This window comes from Lissotriton helveticus, chromosome 7 (assembly GCF_964261635.1).
Source record: "Lissotriton helveticus chromosome 7, aLisHel1.1, whole genome shotgun sequence".
Taxonomy (NCBI): Eukaryota; Metazoa; Chordata; class Amphibia; order Caudata; family Salamandridae; genus Lissotriton; species Lissotriton helveticus.
In genome coordinates, this window is record NC_136068.1 from 337,729,367 (window position 1) to 337,751,346 (window position 21,980).

The window sequence follows — 21,980 nt, forward strand, 5'->3', positions numbered from 1 at the left end:
AGCATAATTAGGTTGGCGCAGAGAAATTATTGAGTTGATCGCTTTACCTAATTTATTCCTCGCATAGGAGACATGTGGTTGCCAAGAACCAGTGTTAGAGAACAACAGCCCCAAGCATGGGAAAGTGCAAGTGCTTTTTAAAACATTTTCCCCTGACATGATCTCAATAATTTTATACTTTTTTGGACCACAGGTCATAATAAGTGATTTTTTTAAATTTGTGGTTAAACCTAAATCAGCCATAAAAGTAACAAAACCTGAGATTAAGATACGCAGTGCCTTTGGGGTGCGGCCCATTAGGACCGCATCGTCCGCCTAAAGAAGAGTAGGTATGGGAGTGCCATTTACATACGGTACATCTTTTGTTAGGGTACTCAGGGAACTACTCAGCTCATTAATGTATAAAATAAAAAGCAGAGGGGCCAGAACACAACCCTGTCTGACCCCCCTGCCAATTAAAATATCACTGGAAACTTCACCCGTGTGGTTAATGCGCACACGGGCTCTTAGGTCGCTATGGAGGTAGGATAAAAAGTAAACTAAATAATCATCTAAACCATAATTAAGTAAGACGGACCATAAACGGGAGCGATTTACAAAATCAAAGGCAGAACTCAAATCCATGAAACCAAAATATAAGGGGGATTTTTTAGCGATGTATATTTAGCCATTATTAAATTCAGGTTCAGGCATTGTTCTACTGTACCCACGTTGCTTCGGAAGCCTAACTGGCTTGGGTGTAAAATGGTACTTTCCTCCGCCCAAGTTCTAATTCTTTTAAAAATAACCCTACCTAAAACTTTCAGAGTATTATCAATTAATGATATAGGGCGGTAACACCCAGGATCTAGCCTGTCGCCTTTTTTAAAAATGGGTACGATAGTACTGCTGGACCATGTTTCAGGGATGGATTCATGAGTTAAATTGTTAAAAACATTACACAGCAACGGGGCCCAAAAGTCAATTTCACTTTTTAATTGGTCAATAGAAAGGCCGTCAGGGCCGGGGGCTTTATTACCGGTACTTTCTACAATGGCATCCTCTACCTCAAGCAATGTAATATTCAAAGGTGTTGGAGGGGGAACAGTTTCTGCGGGGTTGCCAGATACGGCATAGATCTTCGAAAAATGGTCAACCCACAGAGGCCCTGTGATGTTACAATTGATTGGTGTTATGTTTGAACCGAGAGATCTTAGGTTCTTAACCTCCCTCCAAAACCCTGGGGTGTCCTTTAGGGCGGCCATACGGGCGAGGGATTCCCAATGATCTTTAACTAATTCATTGGATCTGGTGCGTAAGTTGGATTTGTACCTTGCTCTCAAAAACCTTACCCGGGAGATATCCCGCGGTTTGGCCATGAGAGCAGCCCTTAAGTCCCGGTTTGCTTTTGAGCAAGAGGTATCAAACCATCTTGGAGCTTCCTCAATATTCCTAGATACTGGTTTAGAGATCTCGCTTTTTATTGCGGAGCAAAGTTCACAAAATGATTTAATCATATTGCCCCACAGTTGTCAATAGCAAGACAGTCCGAGATCAGTGCTGGATGTTTCTTAATCACGCTGGCCAATACACCCTTGTTATCTACCCCCCTCCAGACAACCCTTAATCTGTCCGTCGAGGCTTCCAGGTTAGTTGCCCCGATTAGACTGTGTGGTGTTTTTCCCCCTAATGATTTCAGGTAAATCACAATTGGGTAGTGATCGCTATATACGTTACACACTACCTCTGCCTTTAATAAAACATCCGCAAGGGAGGGAGAGACAAATATATAGTCAATTGTTGTTGCGCTCCCATGACCGATGTAAGTGGGTACCGGGGCAGTACTTGTACAAGTACCGGCAAACTCCATAGTGTTTACAAGTTCTCTGGTTGCAAGGAGGTCAGATAGTTCAACACCTCTCTTACAAGGGGGATTTCTTAAATGAATGTGTGCGTTGAAATCCCCTCCTATGCAAATACCATCAAACTTTCCATATTTCCGTCCCTCCACTATTTCATCAATAAAATTGAACAAGCTTAAAAAATTACTATTAGGGTGGGATATAAAATCATTGTTGTAGAAATTAATTAGACACAGTTTTACCTTTCTTGTGCATATCAATGCCATAAAACTTGGGTCATTAATTTGTAGTGCTTCTGTTTTTACCTCTGCAGTTATCTTTACCCAGATCGATAATCCCCCACTAGGGCGGCCTAAGGGAGGGGCCAGTACAGTCCTATTGTGACAGCTATACCCTTCAAGTAACAAATGGGTTGTACACCAAGTTTCCTGAAACATTAAGACATCATAATGGTTTACCCAATCTTTCCAAGCTTTGATTTCCATTTTTGCCTTCAGCCCAGCAATGTTCCAGCTTATGATAGAAGAGTCCTCGTCAGGTAATGGACGAACATCCTGGACAGAAACCTGGGCAATGGCTGTTGGTTTGGCTAATGGATCACCTTGTACATTGCGTTGCAGGGGAAGGTCGGATGGTATCAAAAACCCCACAGGCTCTACTCTCTGCGAAAGTTCAGAGTTGGACATTGCTGCGGATGAATCTTCCTGGGTAGCTGGCAGTCAATCCAAGGTGTCCTGGTCAGATAGTGCCGAGAATCTATTATATAACGGAAACAAGGGGGGTGGTTGCAACATTCTATGTGGGGGTCTGGAAAAGTAACTCAGAGGTAAGGGGGTCACCACAGTAGCTGGGCCGTGCTGGTTATAATTCTTATCTAGTAAGAATTTTACTATGCCCGGGTTCCTGAAGTTGATTGTAATACAATCTCCGTTGATGTTTTTAAACAGAGGTCCAACCCAGGTCACCCGGCGTGCAGAAAGAATTTCGTTGGATATATCATAGCCGACCCCCTTATGTTTGGTTAACCAGTCTATGCATTTGTTATGTAACTGGACCCAGGATTCTCCTTGACCCTCCCTAAGCGGTGGTATACCAGCCAAAACCAAGACGTAAGGGCAAGCCTCAGGAGGAAGATGTAAAGCAGGACCTTGATGTTTATCGGCCTGTTGTCCTCCGGTTGTCCCTTGTCCCGGCCAGGGTTGACGAATCCCTTCTGCTTGGCTGTGCCTCTGGGAGGATTACTCTTCTGGGTATTATTAATGGAGTTTGTGGTGCAAGGTAGACCTGAGGGTGGCAAAGGGATGGATGGCGAAGTTGAGGCAGGGTGGTCTTGCCTTTTATTTACTTCCTTGGGCAGTAAAGTAGGTATAGAGGGGGTACTAGTGTTAGGTGCCCCTTTAGCTATGGCTGGATTACAATTTATGGTGGGACCTCCGCTAGATAGGGCGCTAGTGATAATCTCCAAGTCTTTTAACAGACGTTCGCCTCTAATTTGATCTAGAGAAGCCATACCTTTCCTCTTTGCTTCTTCGTTTTTCACGAGGGTTTCCAGTCTATCAAGTCTCTTAAAAATAAAATTGAATTGTTTAATCATTTGATCTTCCAATTGCTTGAAAATTGTATCAGCAATGGTTTCTATGAGATTTCCATTTGATTTAGATCGGAGAGTGCTTTCATTAGGGAAGTCAGTCTGTGTACAAATTGAATTTATATCCTCGTTTGGTATTACGATACCAGAAGGTTCCCCTGAGTCAGAACATACTGTTTGAACCCCTAATGGTTGTTTCTTCCCCCTAGTCCACATACTCTGTGGGGTTGGCTGGTTGTTACCCCTTAGGGGCTGCTTCCTCTTATTTATTGTTGTCTTCGCTGGTCCCCTTTTGCGTTTTGCACCGACGGTCTTGGTGCTCATAGTTGAGGGGGTGGCACGGGGTCAAGATGAGTATCAGTAGCTATATCAGGGGTGCTTCCCTCTTGTGGTGAGTTAGATGAACTGATCTCAAGGATAGGTTTCACCACAATAACTTCTGGAAGTAGAGGCATGGTTTGTTTGGGGCTGACTATAGTTGTAGGTTGGCTGATGTTGAAAGAGCCCAATGACAACCTCCTCTCTGTTTCTGCAATCTCGTTAAAAGCATTATCCAGTAGACTCTCAAAGGAGAGTTGGGAAGATGCGGGATCCACATTGGCCTGTATATGTGTGCTGGTAGAAGTAATGTTATTACGTTTCCCCATATTTGGAACAACAGGCTCACCTTTAGGTGGAAGTTAGATGGGTGGCCCGCCCGACCACTGTTGACCTCTGAGGGCCTCAGAGGGCCTGCCCTTTGCCCGGGCTTAGCCCGCGCGCGTCCCGCAACGCGGGAAGTGATGCCCCTTTTTGAGCGCCTCCTGGCGCGCTCAGCCTCGACGCGACTTCCGGTCCGGTCGCGGAGGCTTCTGGGAGCTGTAGTCTCTGACTCCCCCGCTCAGCGGCAGCACAGATGGACAGAGGCTGCGGCGGGGGGAGGAGACCGGCGATGGTAAGGCGGCGTTCTGGGCAAGCGGCGGTGGCGAGGCTGCGCCCTGGGCAGCAACAGCGGCAACCTGGTAGGGGACTCCGTTTGGCTGGAAAAACACCCGCTCCCCAGCAAGTGATGCCCCTTTTTGAGCCCCTCCTGGCGCGCTCAGCCTCGACGCGACTTCCGGTCCAGTCGCGGAGGCTTCTGGGAACTGTAGTCTCTGACTCCCCCTCTCAGCGGCAGCACAGATGGACAGAGGCTGCGGCGGGGGGAGGAGACCGGCGATGGTGAGGCGGCGTTCTGGGCAAGCGGCGGTGGCGAGGCTGCGCCCTGGGCAGCAACAGCGGCAACCTGGTAGGGGACTCCGTTTGGCTGGAAAAACACCCAAGAGCTCATTAAAGTGCCAACCTTCCCATACTTAGGGATATTATTTGATGATAGAAGGTCATGGGCCATGCAATGTACCCTTAAAAAGAATAGCCTATCTAGGTCGACTGGGGCACTGTTAGGGTTTGCAAAACGGATAGGTTCAAAGCCACTCCCAGCCCTTATGAAAATATATAATGCAAAGTGTGTCCCAATGGCGTTATATGGGAGTGCTGTATGGGGCTACATAGATGCTAGTGAAATTCAAGTAGCAGAAAACATCTTTTTACGAAAGCTGCTGTCGCTCCCAGCATCTGCTGCCACTTTTATTGTCCATGAGGACGTGGGCGCTGGCTACATTTTAGATCAGATTGCTGTGGCCCCACTATTAGGCTGGTTAAGAATTTGGGCGCAGCAGTCACCTAACCTAAATCAATTGATAATAAAAGACTGCTTGTCCCTAGACAGAGGCCTTGATGTTCAATGGCTACGATATATTAAAACCGAAATTGATATTTTGGGCAGCCCTGATCTGTTTACATATCCTAGGGCTTTAAGTAAGGTAGCTATTAAAGCAATAAAAACCCAGTTTCTTAACAGGGCAATGTTAATCAGGGAGGAAGGGGAACTGGCCAAACCTTCAGTAAGGAGCTTTGTAATGCTGAGTATAGGAAGAGAAATCCAGCCATACTTGACCTATATAAACAAGCCATATCATTTGTTTAGATTAATAAGATTCAAGTATAACATGCTCTCATGGCTATTATCTTTCCCAAAAGGTTTTTACTAAGGAGGGGGTTTTGGGGCCCTGCCCCTGTGATAATTTTTCAGAGCAGAATACTTTACACATGTTTTTTTCCTGCGACTTTTACGTTTTATTACGTAAGAAATGTATGTTGCCATTATTAAAGGGATGTAGCTTTGAGCAAGTTAGGCCGGCCATGGCGTACTTGCAATGCCTGGGGTCCCCGCTGGTGTGCTTTGGGGTAGCCAGCTACATCACGGGGGCCATTAGACGAAGAAACAAGGTGTAGAAATTGTGGCACCCATCCCCCACCTTTGTACTGATAGTGACTTTTTGGAAGAGGAAATTTATTGGTGTGACGATCTAACCAAGGAATAATGGGATTTTATAAGGAAGATTCAATGGGTGATAAATCTTTTAAATTATTTATTTGAACTCCAAGTGTTTTTCTTCATGATGGTGTTATGCGATTTATATGGTCTTCTTATTTACAACATATGCTAAGTTGTAATGTGTTTTATTACACTTTATAGTTGTATGTAATGTACCTTTTATCTTATGATATTTTGCATTGCGCTTTGATGGTTTTAATTTTTAACCGAATAAAGCTAATATTGACTTGACTTGACTGGGTGGAAAGAGGCAGAAAGAAAAAGAAGGAGAGGAGAAAAAGAAAAGCGAGACTAGAGGGGAGACATTGAAAGTCCCCACGTTAGCTGAAGAGGAGATGGCAAAAAGCCAAAAGGTTATTGCCAAATGAATCAGAAGAAGAGATCGGAGGATAATGTAAACTGGAGGGAGTGGAGTGACTAAGGAAGTAGACGAGCCACAGAACACCAGCAAGTAAAAAGAAAGTACAAAAATAAATATAGGAGAAAAAGATTTGCGGAAATGAGGGAGATGCCTAACACAGGAAATATACAAAAAAAACATAATGGAGATCAGAATATTGGATCACTTACCAAAAAGAAATAGATGAACAAAACATTGATGTGTGTAGAGGCATGAAAACATGAAGACACATCAATCCAAACATCTTGAACATATAACAAATCTGCGTTGAATCTGCAAAGAATCTTTTTTTAGAATAGTAAGTGTCAATTTGAGAAATCACAAGTGTCAAGGAATCAAGACTTTCCATTTCCCATTACTTCTCACTTATGTAAGAAATAAACTGCTTCAGATTGTTTGAACTTTCAAAGATTGATGTTTTATCCTTGAAAGTGATCTTAAAAAGACATGGCTGTATAAAGCCAAAGGTAGTGGTCATAGATCTTAAAGCTCGGCAGAGAGACATACATTCCTAAAGTCTACTAGTCGTTGATTATGCAACGTTTTATGTGAAGAAGATCTTCTGACCAGAACGTTAACATTTGTTTCCATTGTTTGGCAGCAGAGAGAACTTTCAATAGATCTGAGTATTGTAGAAAATAAGTGATGATACCTATTGGCCAGCATGATGAGCTCTCTGAGAGTTAGACCATCTTTTAAACTAACACTCATCGGAATACTGTTTTGAAGAAATGCAATCACATTTGAGCCCTCTGAGCCTTTAGGAGCTCCACAGTTTCTCAGATTTTCCATGTCTTCGGTGTGTTTTTTCAAATTTACTGATTTTTTTTTACAGTAAATCTTAAGCATCACTTATTCTCAGCTCTACTTCGGAAACCCTGGACTCCAAATTTGACCATTTCTCTTCAATTCTCTGAAGGGTGGTGTTGGTTTCAACTATGAAGAGTTTTAGGTTTCTTATTTTATTCAAAATATCCTCTAATGTTAAATGCAATGGAGATTTACTTGGAGTAATAGGATCTTGTTTTGGTCCTATAATTAACATTGTCATTTTGATCTTTGCCAGAGTGACCCAATATGGAGGATAGGCAAATTATTTTGATGTTGATGGCAGCAATTGATCCATGGCCGAAATAAATACTGTCAACCCAGTATTGGGGAGAAGTGTTGAACATTCAGTGCTCAATAGTAAAATGTGAGTGAAAATCTGCAGCTCATCTCAGCAACACAGAAAGTGAACTATAAATCAAAAGTTCCTGTTGGAAGAAGAAGGGAATGATGCCTGTTTAATCCAGCAGAAAGCAAGTTGTTTGTTGGGTATTTTGTAGCAACATAGGCTGACAGTATTTATGGAAGTCAACTACACTCAGGCATTCTCCAATGATGCAAAACAGGAGGAGAGATATTCTTCAAACAGCTATATGGGCACAGCCTCTGAAAGAAATAACACATGTTATATTAAAATGTTGGCAGCTGCAATGCAGTAGACCTATGAGCTCCCAGATATGTGGATAAGAGAAAGTTGTAGACACATTTCCTGAAAAAGAAGGTGAGGGAGAAACTTTCTCAAAGGCTCAATCAATGTAGCCACTGAGGAAAACTTGAAGAGTATACACTGGCAGCCACAGTGGAGTCATGTGGGGAACAACAAAACGAGTGAGCCATCTTCCAGAGACCTCAGTAAAAAGGTCTATGAATTCACCCAGCTGTTCCCCTAATATTCCGACACTGCTCTGACCAGTCAGTCACTGCTAGGGATGCAGCAAATCTGACTCAGAGTCTGGCTATCGAGACCTCCAATATACAGGTCGAGGGTGGTACTGACATTGACTCTGACCAAGAGAGGCATGTACAAGTTGCACCTGAGGAGATGACACCAAAAGGGCGTGCAACAAGGCCAAGACGTTTATGCACCAAGAATCCTCCTAAGTTGAGTGGCCCACGCATAGGGGCAAGAAAGAAAAGGGTTACTACCCCAAAGATAAAACAAGCAAACGTTGTGGAGGACAATCAGAGTCATATCTCCGAGGATGCCTTCTTCGAAAGGATTGGTGACTTTCTTGAACAAAAAATCAATGCCATTGTTAAACCCTTAATATCTAAATTAGATAAATTGCATGCAGAGGTTAAGAGGTTGGGTGGCCTAAACACTCTGGTCGTAGATGGGGTAGAAAATATCACTAAGATAGTCACAAACTTGCCCAATAATATAGGGGGAGATGTGATTAGTGAAGTCTTTTGTGATAATGAAGGGATTCAGTTACCTGTTGAAAATGTATTGCCCCAGCCATTAATACCTTTGTCTACCATCACTGAGGGCCCTCTTCTAGTTAACATCCCAACAGATGATCTCCCTTCTGCTAGACCACCCCAGCAACTACCCACACTACGGTCCCCCTCCAATTTCTAGTCGAGGCCACCCCAGTGGTCCTGGTGCTAGCAAACGTACCCCCCTTGGAAGGGGGAACAGTGGAAAGCCCTACCTCCCTTACAAGCAAGGCTCTGCACTGGCTAACCAGCAATATGCGGTTAGCCCCAGGGGGGAAACATCAACTGGCAAATGTTATTAAGTCCGCGACCAGGGTCCCTTGGCTGGGAAACCGGCCGAAAAAGTTTAAAGGGGACTGTGTGGCAGTGACCCTTTCGAATCAAGATGTTCTCCCTAACATACTGGCCAACTTATTCCCCCCCCAACGCAGACAAGGCACTGTTGTTCCTTAACTCTGAAGTTTTTTTATGGGGAGCAACAAAATGTCACTTATCCAAGGACTCCTGCGTTGGGGTGGGATAGATTCTGGGATTTTAACCCCAGACGGGGGCAGGATATAAGGCATAACTCAGTGGCCCATTATCCCCTTTTATCACAGCAAAACTCTTTTGTTGAACCTCTCCAGTTATTTAATCGCTATGCCCCATTGTCCTTCATGGATCAGAATGATTGACTCGCTCCTACAGAAGATACCAATAATGAGGGTTCTTTACCTGTCCCTGTACTCCCAGACTTAAAAATTACAAGTAACAGGGTTTGTAGTATCTTGAGCTGGAATGTCGCTGATATTAGTTCTAAAATTAGTAATAAGAACTGGTTGGAAATGGTTAGATCAAACGACATTCTTGTATTCCAGGAGACCTGGGAGACGTCCGACGGATTTGTTCTAGACGGCTTTTCCCATTTCTCTGTACCTGCTGTATCTAGCACATCTGGAAGGGCAAAGGGAAGCTTGGCTATATATATTTCCTTAGATGTTCAAGGAAAGCCAAGACAGATTAAAACTAACTCAACAAATATATTAGCGGTTGAATTAACAACATTTAACTCACAGCCCATTTTATTAGTTAATTTTTATAATTCCCCTGTCAGTCAAATGTTCAACGAGCATTTGGTAACTCTAGAGGATTTCTTGTCTACCCACAGCGAGAATAGTGCCCACGGCTTTGATGTGATTCTCATGGGAGATTATAACATCCACCCATGTAACTTGGATTGCCGTGAGGAATATGAGGATTTTCCCCCCTTCCTCTGTATTCCGCACTTTGAACACTCATCGCGTGGGGAGGCATTGGAATCACTCTTAGCAACTTTTAACCTTTATGAATTTTCTAGTAGCAATAGAGGCTTGAGGTTACCAACATTTGTGGGTAACAACTCTGGCACAATAGTAGATTATATTTTTTTGTCGCCTAGTATTTTGTCTGAGGTTTCAACCTATAAGGTAGAAACCTCAGTCTTCAGTGATCACAACCCAGTAATTTTAGAGATTTTATCCCAGGGAGTCCTGGGAAAGAGAGAGGCTGCAGTTTTATGTGCGACTAACTTAGTCCTGGGAGATCAGAACCGCAGGCTGAAGTGGGACCAAGTCACCCCAATTACTTTTATACAGGACACTTTGTCCAAAGTCGAGGGAGAGGTTGCAATCTGCCTGGATAATAATAACCCGTCTATTACCCTGATAGAAGCATTTAATACCATCTGTAACCAGGTTAATCTAGATCTGACTGTAAGGAAAAAGGCCCGGATATGTAGGGGCAAAAAATGGTTTGATTCAGATTGTTCAAAGGCCCACTCAACTCTCCTGAAGGCTTTAAAAATTGAGCCAAGAGATAAAGCACAGATAGCGTCGCTAAGGAAAAATTATAATGACGCTATCAGGAAGAGAAAAACAGGGATTAAAAAGGAGGCCTGGAACGACTTGTTGTCGCCCGACATACAGAGAGACAGCTCAAAATTCTGGGCGATAATAAATCATCCCTTTTTTGTGGATCTAGACAAGCAGAGAGCAGATTGCATCATACCGGACGAACAGTGGGTCACACACTTCAGTAATATCTATAGTTGTCCGGATAATATCCCAGGCTGTGGATTACAATCCACACAAGCAGCTCCTCTTATTTCCCCTTTTACCATAGAAGAGGTAAAAAAAGCGATCAGCGACACACATTCTAAAAAGGCTCCGGGCCCCGATGGGGTTCCCGCAGACTTTTTTAAGAGTGCTCCTGAATTAAGCGCCAAAATTCTTACTAACATTTGTAATGCCACAAGAGATTTTGTTTTCCCTATCAGCTGGTCAAAGTCTACCATTATACCGATTTTTAAAAAGGGTCAAAGAACAGATCCAGCCTGTTATAGGCCAATTTCCCTAATCGATTCTAGTATCAAGATCTTGGGAAGAGTCCTTTTAGGAAGACTGACCCAGCTCTTAGAAGGGAAGGGCATTTTATCGAATGCACAATATGGCTTTAGAGCCAAAAGAGGAACCTTAGATCAGTGTTTAAATTTAGAACTGATCATAAGCAAATATGTAACTGCCAAGGGGGGCTCTCTGTACATGGCCTTTATGGACCTCTCCTCAGCTTTCGACTTGGTCAACAGGGCTAAGCTGTGGGGGGTCCTTTTGGCCATGGGCTTCGATGCCCCCCTGGTGGGGTACCTGGCAGAGTTACATAGAGACCTCAAGACGTCGGTCAGAGTGACCAGGGAAGGAAGATGCACCTGCCACTTTGAATCAGGGAGAGGGGTTAGGCAAGGATGTATCCTTGCACCCCTTCTCTTTACACTTTATATAAATGGTCTTGAGGCAGTCTTGGCAGTGTCCCATATTGACATTCCGCGTGCAGGAGAGATAAAGATACCTGTCCTCCTGTACGCGGATGACGCTGTCCTCTTAGCACGCTCTGGAGTGGCACTGAATAAACTCCTCTCAGTTTTCGGGGATTTCATGTCCTCGCTGGACATGAAAACTAATGTAGAAAAATCCCACGTAATGATAGCAGGAGCCGCAGGCAGGAAAAGAAAGACTAAAACTTTCTTTTGTGCTGGGAAGGAGGTCAGGAGAGTCCCATCTTTCCCCTACTTAGGCGTGATCTTTGATGAAAAAGGCAAGTGGGGCCCCCAGCTTTTGGCTAAAAGCAACGCAGTAGCAAGAGCGGCTGCTGGGCTGCTTGGGTTCGCTAAAAAGCTCGGTGCTCGCCCCATGGAAAGCATTATAAAGGTCTATAAATCCAAATGCATATCGGTTGCTCAATACGGCTCTGTTATCTGGGGGCATACTAATCACGAGTATGATAAAATTCAGAAAGTAGAAAATAAATTCTTGAGAACCCTGCTTTCTGTCCCCCAGTCAACTTCTACATATATAATACATACAGAGCTCGGTCTGGGCTACATTACCGACATCTTGAAGGCAGCCCCAGTTATTGGTTGGTTGAAAGTGTGGCTCAATCAGGAGCTTACTCTAAACCACCATATTTTTAAAGATTGTTTAGCCCTGGACAAAGCACATAACATCCCATGGTTAAAATATGTCAAGACGCAGTTAACTCTAGTCGGTCGATCTGAACTTTTTTCCTCCCCACATTTGATAAATTCGGAAGACGTAAAGATAGTCAAAAATCTTTTGACTGATTGTTATGTCTTGGAGAGGGAAGCCACAGAGTTGAACAAACCCACGGTTAGGAAACATTGTATGATAACATCTGTCTTAGGTATGGAACCATATCTTTTTTCAGTACACAAACCATACCACCGTTTCCTCCTAACAAGATTTCGTCTTGATTTAATTCCTTTTATTCTGGGCAATTTTAAAAAATGGACTAGACCTGAAAATGCTGATCCATGTGATTGCGATCATTTTTCTATTCAAGACACGACCCATTTTATCCTGTTCTGTGGTCACTATAAAGAGATTAGAAAAAAATTCTTGCTGCCTATATTGTGCAATATGGGTTTCACACAGGTAAAACCAGCTATGCTATTCCTGCAACTCTTACCTAATTTAAAAGGGGCATTCCATGTTGCTAGTTTTTTGGTTGCTGGTGCACGTATAAATAAGCATCGTTTTAGTATTAGGCACTCTGTCCCTGATTAATGTTTACCCTCTATATCTTATCGATTTTACATTTTTAAAGATTATTGCATAATTTATTCTGTATAATGTGTTTTTAGGGTTTTTTAAACAAATTTTTGATATGTATTATTATGTGTCATGATGAAATGTTCCCGTGTATTGCTCGCTCTTTTATGATTTTAATTAATCGAATAAAGAAATTTGACTGACTGACTGACTCAGAGTTCTGAGTATTTAAGGGTGAGGTTCATAAAGTAGGCAAATGCCTGTTGGCGTCTTGGCGCTAACATCCAGACAGAGCCCTTCCAAATAAACAAAGACCTATTTTGATAAAGAAAAAAAAGGCAGGTTTTCAGTTGCCTCCTGAATTTTAACAGATCTGGCTGGGCTCTAAGATGGACAGACAGTGAGTTCCACGTGTGGAATGGGAGAACCTTCTGCCTCCCCATCAAGCCTTTTTAATTCTGGGAATTGCTATCACTGAGCTGGAACAAAAACTGCGAGTGGGTAAGTGCCATTGAAAATGTTTTTAATACTAGTCGGGCTGACTTTGTGAAGAGCTCTATGCGCTCAGCGAAGAGCCTTAAACTTAATCCGCTCGCTGGCAGCCTAAGAAGACTGACAATGGTTTGTGAAACAAACTACATTTTGGAAGTTTCAGTAGTATGCAAGCTGCCGCGTTTTGTAGGAGTTGGAGTTTTTTCAGAAGGAGTTGCTGGGAGCTACAATAACTGTTTTCTGGAGGTTTGTAGGGATAAAAGGAAAGATTTTTCCCAAAACTCATATTATGAAAAAGCAGGAGAATGTCAAGAAGGATTCCTACATGTTTGCCTTTTTTAACTGGTAGAAGAAGAGCACTAAGATTGGGAGGCCACCAGGCAGTATTCCAAAAGGGGGTGTTACTGCCAAGTAGGAGTACCTCTGTCTTTTCAGAATTGAATTTAAAACAGTTTTTCTGCATCCAACTGACGATGCTATTCATGCATTTGTTAAACAGTTTGACCACCTTTCCAATGATGGATGAGACGGACACTACTTTCTGAGTATCCCCGGCATAGGATATGAGTGAGCAGGACAGCTAGGCACTGGTGGCCATCTTGTTGCACACCAAATGCATGCCTCATGTTTCCCTGCTTAGGTGTGCATAATGTTTGTGCATGTGTTTAGTATGTGCAAATAGTGACATTTCTGCGGGCTCTGCTACTAGCCTCTCCAAAAAGCCAATGACAATTTTTTGCAATAAGTAACTTTTTTTAGGAGAAATATTCAAAGCAAAACAATTTGTGCCTTCTTTGACCCCTAGTTGCAATTGGGCAAGTACACACACCTCTTAAATATCAAAAGTTGGGTATGTAATACAGTTTCACTTAGTAATTTAAATATTGACAGTCACAGCTATAATTTTAAATTTCAAATCATTTACACACCTTTCTATTTGAGCTGCAGGAAACAGTCATATAGGGCCATATGTATCATTCCAAAATGCGATCGCAAACGCCGAAATTCGCAGAATTTCGGCTTATGCGATCGCAATTTGGCTCAGTGGTATGTATGAAAGAAGAACTGCCTCGCAAAATAAGGAATCGCAAAATCTGCTTTTTCTTATTTTGCAATTGCATTTAAGGAATTGCAAATTGCTATTCCTTAAATGCAATGTAAGAAGCACAGAAAAAGTGCATTGTGGCCTTAAGGAATGGCAAATTACTACCAACTTCAAGTTGGTGGTAATTTGCGATTTCTTTGAAAAATGCACTTTTTTGCATTTTTCAAAGTGTAGCCCTTAGGGCATGTATGTGTGCCACATGTGCACACATGTACATTTCAGGGGTGCAACAGGGTGTACTTTTGACACCTTTGTACCCTTGAAATTGCATTCTCAATTTGTGATTCTGTAATTGAGAATCGCACATTGAGAATGTCTTCCCATTCATTCCAATGAGCTTCTAGGCCCATAGGAATGAATGGGGAGGTATTCCTTTATTGCGGATTGCAATTTGCGATTCGCAATGAAGGAATATGTAGGATTCGCAAAATTATTTGCAAATCCTACATACATAGTGTGTTGCAATTGTCAAATAGCGATTCTCTAAAAATCGCTATTTGAGAATCGCAAAACCAAAGTTTCATACATATGGCCCATAGTGCTGTTGTTGCCAGCCACCTTCATATGTGCTGTATGAAGGTAATTATGTAAAAAATTTCCTTTTTTGTACAGCATTGCATGCACGCAAATTCTGTAAATAAATCTGTTAGCAGTCAGTGGATCATCATCATGCATGTGCTTCAGTAATGATCGCAAAAAATACGCTGAATATGGTTTTTTTAACATTCTTTACTGTAAAGGAATAAATAACTCCCAACAACATGTGTACTAATTTTTACTCACAGTGTACAAGACCGGAACTGTGTGGGGAATGTGCTTTATGCAAAAATGATGTCCCCAAAGTTACAGGCAAATGCGATTCCTTTGCCATCGTTTTTTTCAATTTGCTGCACTTGCCACATAATTCTCAATCTACTGCATGATATCCTTAATGACATTTTTTTGTTTCCATATCAAACAGATAAACTGGTCTTTTTTATTCTTTGATTGTGGTATTCGGGAATTTATAGCACTGACAATTTTGCACAAATAATAATTTAGTCAACCCTGTCATCTGATTTGGCCTTTTGCTACCACATAATGACAGACACCCTGTGTTCACCTTGCACCAAGGTGTAGCCACCCCATAAGTAGGCTGATTGAGCAGACCACAGGTTATGCAAGGTGGATATATAATTAACAAAGAAAGCCACTTGTCTAAAAATTGAAGAGGTTAGGTATTGATGGGAGCGTGATGAAAGCGGGGTGCCAAATGGGGGGTTTGGGGGCAGCTGAATGTAGGGCAGTTTGGGAGGGGTTTGGGCTGGCCGGATCGGCTATTTTGTAGTTTGGGGCTTTTTTAGGGCGTAGCCCACTTATAGCCCAAGTATAGCGTAAGTAGCCCAAGTTGCCCAATGCTTATATAATCCTATGGCAGGATTGCCAGCCACCATTTTAGGTGTTGGTGACCTGGTGGCTGGCAGCAGGGTAGCTGGTAATAGTTTTCTTGGCCGCACTCCCATCCCTCTGTTTAAGGATTTTAGGAGGATGGAGTCCAGGGCCAGACTGACCGTAGCGGGCACTGGGCGTTTCCCCGATGGGCCACTAGGGTAAGGGCCTTTTTTGGGGCCCTGGGGGCTGTTTTTGTTACAGGGCCGTTTTTGCAGCATAGCTTCAAAATAGGCCCCTGTAACAAAATCGTCCGAAACTGGCCCTGGCAAACAGCTCGGCCGCTCCCAGGGGGGGCTGGCCGAGCTCTTTGCCAGGGCCAGTTTTGGTTCCCTGTCCGGCCCTGGTGGAGTCTTTGTGGTTTGTTCTTTGGTTGAGGCCAGGTTTGTGGAGACAGGTGCATAACGGATCCTATGAAGGCTGTCGCTTGGAACAGGTGTTTGCGGGCTTTTAAAAAGTTGGCCAGGGTTGGCACAGGTTTTTGGTTAAGTATTGGAAGTTTGTGAGCAGGGGCAGGAATAGGGTAGGCAGGTAGTCTAAGTTTCAGCATAGACGTTTGTTAGTTACAGTTGCAGGAAGGCGGGTTGGGAATGGGGTGTCATTGGGGGGAAAAGTTTTAACTGCAATACTGTCTAATGTTGTTAATGCCAGGTTGGAGGAACTTTTGAGGGGATCGGAGGGGCGGGGGGGTCAGGGGTCAGCTATTCGATGTATAGCGAGGCTTTAGTTTCGTAAGGCAGTTGCCAGTTGGTTATTTTGTAATATGCACCTGTTTCAATTAAGGGGCCTTTTTCACACACACAATGGGTCTCAGTTTGGCTAGCCCCCCTCCCTCCCAATACATACATTTGCAGGAAGGCTGGGAAAAAAGCACCTACATTTTTGTTGGCCGACCAGATGAACCAAATGCTACCTTTTCGGAAAAACGTTTATATCCCATCTTGTTAGACAAGGATATGTCTTTCCTTCTTTGTTATTCCTTTGATTATAACAGTGTTTGTCTCTTTATAAACATAAATGTGATGATTAAGAACAGTGTAAAAGCGCAAAAAGTACTTTTACACTGATTCACTGGTTTAGGTCAATATTTTGCAGTGTTTGGTCAGTGTAAATGTTGGTGCAAAATTTACTGTAACTGCTCCGAATGTATTGTTCATTTTATTGAGATGAACATGCATTAATTTCTGCAATAAAATTGTTGAAATGTAATGGAAAGTGGTCCTGAAAAAGAACAAATAGCATATAGATAGGTGAATTGTGTAACTGTTCAATTAATGAGAAATCCCTGGTTTTACATTAAACGTGTTGGATGTGTGTTAGACCTGGGCTTACCAGTCCACATAGGGTAGCCTGACACAGAGCGGGTTTGGCTAACCTCCCAGGCGACTTGCATCAATCACTTACAGTAACCCAGTGCCTAGCCACTAAAATAATTGACACCACACCAGTTTAGAAAAAGACGGGTACCTTTTATAAAAGTTCTTTAAGTTATCTTGTTCCGTTCAGCTTATTAATGATACGTTCTTTTGACACCTCTTACAACAACTTCTTGCACTTATAAAAATTCTTCAGTACATTGTTACCTAGAATCAAAGGGTTAACATTTACACCTATGACTTCTATTTAGGCATTCGCTGGATGTATTATATGAGGTTCACTTAAGAGACATTTCAGATTAGCTCAAATCAGTACATTATAACCTCAGTCAGGTTAAAGAACCCCCTCCTCCTTATCAGGTTGAGCGCTAGATGATTTAGCCAATATTTTGCATAGAGTTACAGGTTTTATAACACAATGGCTCTCTGGGACATTTTACAGACTGGTCAGCAAAAACGCTAGGTTACTTAGTACTCAGATCATGTCTTTAATGTCCCCCAAAGATCGACTCCTCAGTCCAGCCGTCAGCTCCAATTTAGTTCCTCTGGGACGTCCAGTCTCTAGGACCGGGAAAGTAGGTTTCTATTTTTGGAATCCCTCACCTTTTCCACACAACCTGCTTACTTGTTTAGCGGAGCACCGCTATCTCACTTCAATCCGTTTCACCATAGAACTGCGAGCAAACCTCACCGCCAGTCTCTTGTGCTCTGTGTCGATTTCCCAGCACAGCCAGGTCGCTTTACTTCAGAGCCTGTGCTGAGAAAAGGTCGTGTTGATCAGGCAGAAGCGTCTCCTCACTCGAGCGCCCCCGTCACTTCCTTCACAAGCCGCTCACTGGGCCTGCGCAAAGGAACAGCGTCTGAAGCACGGGGCCGCCCTCCTTCCCACGCAGCCGGCAAGCCCTCTAACAGTCCCGCCTTCAAGCGGCTGATTCACCAAGGCCACTCCGCCCCCTGTCAATCTTGATAGACCCTCAACGGGCCTGAGCAGGGGAGCAGTGTTTCCTCGATCTTGCTCCACCACCTTCCGCTTTCCCCACAGTGTAAACCGGGGTCTGGTCTATCGCCTGCTTCAGGACCACGGGGCAGCCTGTTTCCCTCACAGCGGCTGTGCCACCAATACAGGGAGCGTGACAGGGGGGGAACCACTTTCCCAACAACACAGGAGGAACCGATGGGACCCAGCTAACGTGGGCAGTGTACAGGAGGGATAGGGTAAGAATAAGGCTGAATAATTCCCTCCGTCCGGGCCCTGCCCTCTCAAAGCTCCAAGGGACTGTGGTAGACTCCCTCGCCAGGGATAACAGGGCAAAATCTTCTACTCAGCTCGACCACACTACCCTTTTCTTCTCCTCAGTCTATCAGGTCCATCCTAGTACTAGAGGTCAATTCCTCTTAAATCGCCAGGAGACCCCAACCAAGTCCAAGAAGGTGGTCAAACAGCAGGGCCAGATCTGTGGGTAGGGGGACAGTGGCAACAGTAAGGCAGCAACCCTCTATCAAGAAGTCAACCCTCTGAGCTTCCTAACCCTCTAACTCCACAGCCTGCACTCCGACTGGTTCTGTGTCCACACTTTCTGGCCGGCCAGGTTCTGGCCTTTTATAATCTGGGCTCTGGCTGCTAGAACCAGCCAGAAGGTTCTAGAATTTCCCATAGACTCCTATGGTCCCAACTCCTGAGGTAAAGAATTATGGCAGTTTTAAGCCACCATTTTGTGTCTCTGCATCCCCCTCTTCTACAAAGAGCGTTAAGGCCTCAAAATGCCACAGGGACCAAGTAGCACCTAGCCCCCAGGACAACACTCAAAACAATCCCAGTGGACATAAAAGAAAAATAGAAAACTTAGGAGGCTAAAAAGGGACAAAATAAATAATTAACAGGAGGGACCACCCAAAGGGCTGACAGGTCTAACACGCGTCCCCCCCAGCTGAAAGTGGGGAGAGCTACCCAACTCCTTGGGAGTTCTCATCACTAAGGCGGAAATACCTGGAGAGACCGTCTGCATTGGCGTGGTCCACTCCAGGTCGATGTTCCACCCGGAAGTCCATTCCCTGTAGGGAGATGGACCATCTCAACAGCTTGGGATTCTCTCCCTTCATTTGCATCGGCCAACAAAGGGGTCGGTGATCGGTCTGAACCAGGAAATGCGAGCCAAACAAGTATGGCTGCAACTTCTTCAGAGCCCATACCACTGCAAAGGCTTCCCGCTCAGTTGCACTCCACTTCTGTTCCCGGGGAAGCAGTCTCCTAGACAGGAAGACAACAGGTTGATCCAGACCTTCTTCATTGAGTTGCGATAACACTGCCCCAATGCCATGCTCTGATGCGTCTGTCTGGACAATGAATTCCTTGGAAAAATCCGGGGCCCTTAGGACTGGTGCTGCACGCATTGCTTGTTTCAACTTTTCAAAGGCTTGCTGACAAGCCTCCATCCAGACTACTCGTCGGGGTTGCTTCTTGGATGTAAGCTCAGTTAGGGGTGCCACAATAGTGCCATACCCCTTCACAAAGCGACGGTAGTATCCTGTGAGGCCCAGGAAGGCTCGGACCTCTGTTTGGGTCTTGGGGGGTTCCCAGGCCATGATAGCCTCAATCTTCGCCTGGAGGGGCTGCACCATTCCCCTGCCCACCAAGTGGCCTAGGTACACAACCGACCCCTGCCCGATCTGACATTTACTGGCCTTGATTGTCAAGCCAGCCTGTTTCAGGGCCTGGATAACAGCTTGTAGGTGACACAAATGGTCCTCCCAACTGCTGCTGAAGACAGCAATGCCATCCAGATAAGCAGCGGAGAAGGCCTCCATCCCTGAGAGGACCTGGGTCACCAGCCGCTGAAAGGTGGCAGGGGCGTTCTTGAGCCCAAAGGGCATTACGCAGAACTGGTAGTGGCCCTCAGGCGTGGAGAAGGCGGACCTTTCCCTTGCTCCATCTGTAAGGGAGGTCTGCCAGTACCCTGAAGTGAAGTCAAAGGTACTCAAGTATTGGGCAGCCCCCAGCCGGTCAATAAGTTCATCCGCCCTAGGGATCGGATGTGCATCAGTTTTGGTCACCGAATTCAGTCCCCGGTAATCCACACAGAACCTTAGTTCTGGAGTGGTGCTCGGTGGGGCAGCTTTTTGTACCAGAACCACCGGACTGGACCAGGGGCTACGTGAAGGTTCAATTACTCCTAGTTCCAGCATCTTAGTGACTTCACTGTAGATGCTGGCCTTCATCTTGTCTGACAGCCGGTAGATCTTAGACTTCACAGGTGGGCTGTCTCCTGTGTCCACATCATGGGTACACAGGTGGGTCCTTCCCGGGACAAGGGAGAACAGCGAGGAGTACTGCTCCAGGACCTGGCGGCAGTCCTCTCGCTGCTCAGGAGTTAGGGATGGGGAGAGAATCACTCCCTCCACCGACCCATCCTTTTCCTGAGACGAAAATAGATCAGGGAGAGGCTCACTCTCCTCCTCCTCTGCTCCATCGGTCACCATCATTAAAATGACCTCGGGCCTCTCATGGTGGGGTTTGAGGCGATTAGCATGGAGCACCTGCAGGGGCTGCCGGGGGGTCTTCAGATCCACTAAGTAAGTGGCCTTACCCTTCTTCTCCATCACCTCAAAGGGGCCTGTCCAGCGATCCTGGAGAGCACTAAGCTCTCCAGGTTCCATCACCCACACTTTCTGGCCAGGCTCCAACTCCACAGGGTGAGCATTGTGGTCATACCACTCCTTCATCACTGCTTGGCTGGCTTCCAAGTTGTCAGAAGCTTGCTTCCACAACTTAGCCATTTGGCTCCGGAAGGCCAGCATGTAGCTCACCACATCCTGGGGAAGCTTCCTGGGAGTCTTTTCCCATCCGTCTTTCACCAGGCTGAGAGGTCCACGCACAGGGTGCCCATACAGAAGCTCGAAGGGGCTGAAGCCCACTCCCTTCTGTGGAACTTCCCTGTAGGAAAACAACAGACAGGGTAGGAGGACGTCCCATTTCCTCCACAGGCTGTCAGGCAGACTTCTGATCATGCCTTTCAAGGTTTTGTTGAACCTTTCCACTAGACCATTGGTCTGTGGGTGGTAAGGAGTGGTGAACCGGTAGGTAACCCCACACTCCTTCCACATAGTCCGCATGTAGGCTGACATGAAGTTGGTCCCCCTGTCGGACACATTTTCCTTGGGGAAACCCACTCGGGTAAAGATCCCCATCAGGGCCCTCGCCACTGCAGGTGCAGTAATGATCCTCAGAGGAATTGCCTCTGGGTATCGTGTGGCGTGATCCACCAGAACCAGGATGAACCTGTGACCAGCTGTAGTTGGTGGATCCAATGGCCCCACAATGTCGATGCCCACCCTTTCAAAGGGGGTTCTAACGATAGGAAGTGGTTCCAAGGGAGCTTTCAGCTTCACCCCTGTTTTCCCACTGGCTTGGCAAGACACACATGTCCGGCAGTAAGTGTCGGACGCCACCTTCATCTGAGGCCAATAAAAGTGGGGGACAAGACGGGCAAAGGTCTTGTCCTGACCTAAGTGTCCTGCCAAGGGTATCTCATGAGCCAGTTCTAAAAGAAAGGCTCGGTAACGTTGCAGGACAACCAAGGCCCTTGACGAACCGTGCACTGGTGCCTTTGGCTCACTGTAGAGGAGACCATCCTCCCAGTAAATATGGTAGTTCCCCGTAACGTTACCTGCTGCCTGGGCTTCGGCCTGTCGCCTCAGTCCCTCAAGGGTAGGGCACTCCTTCTGGCCCTTACAAAACTCCTCCCTGGTAGGCCCTCCTTCCACATGCCACTCAGCAGGGATAGGTAGGTTCTCCAGGGGGATAACATCCCCCTCCGTGGACTCCTGGTCCACCACCGCAGGTGGCCTATCCGTCTCACGGGGCGTGGATACCGAGGCAGGCTTCTCCTGTCCCCGCATCTTTCCCTTTTTGGCAGCCGGCTGTGCCTTTGCTCCAGGCTCCAGCCCAAGCGAACTTTCCCTCCGGGTAGTCGCAGACCTTGTGCTC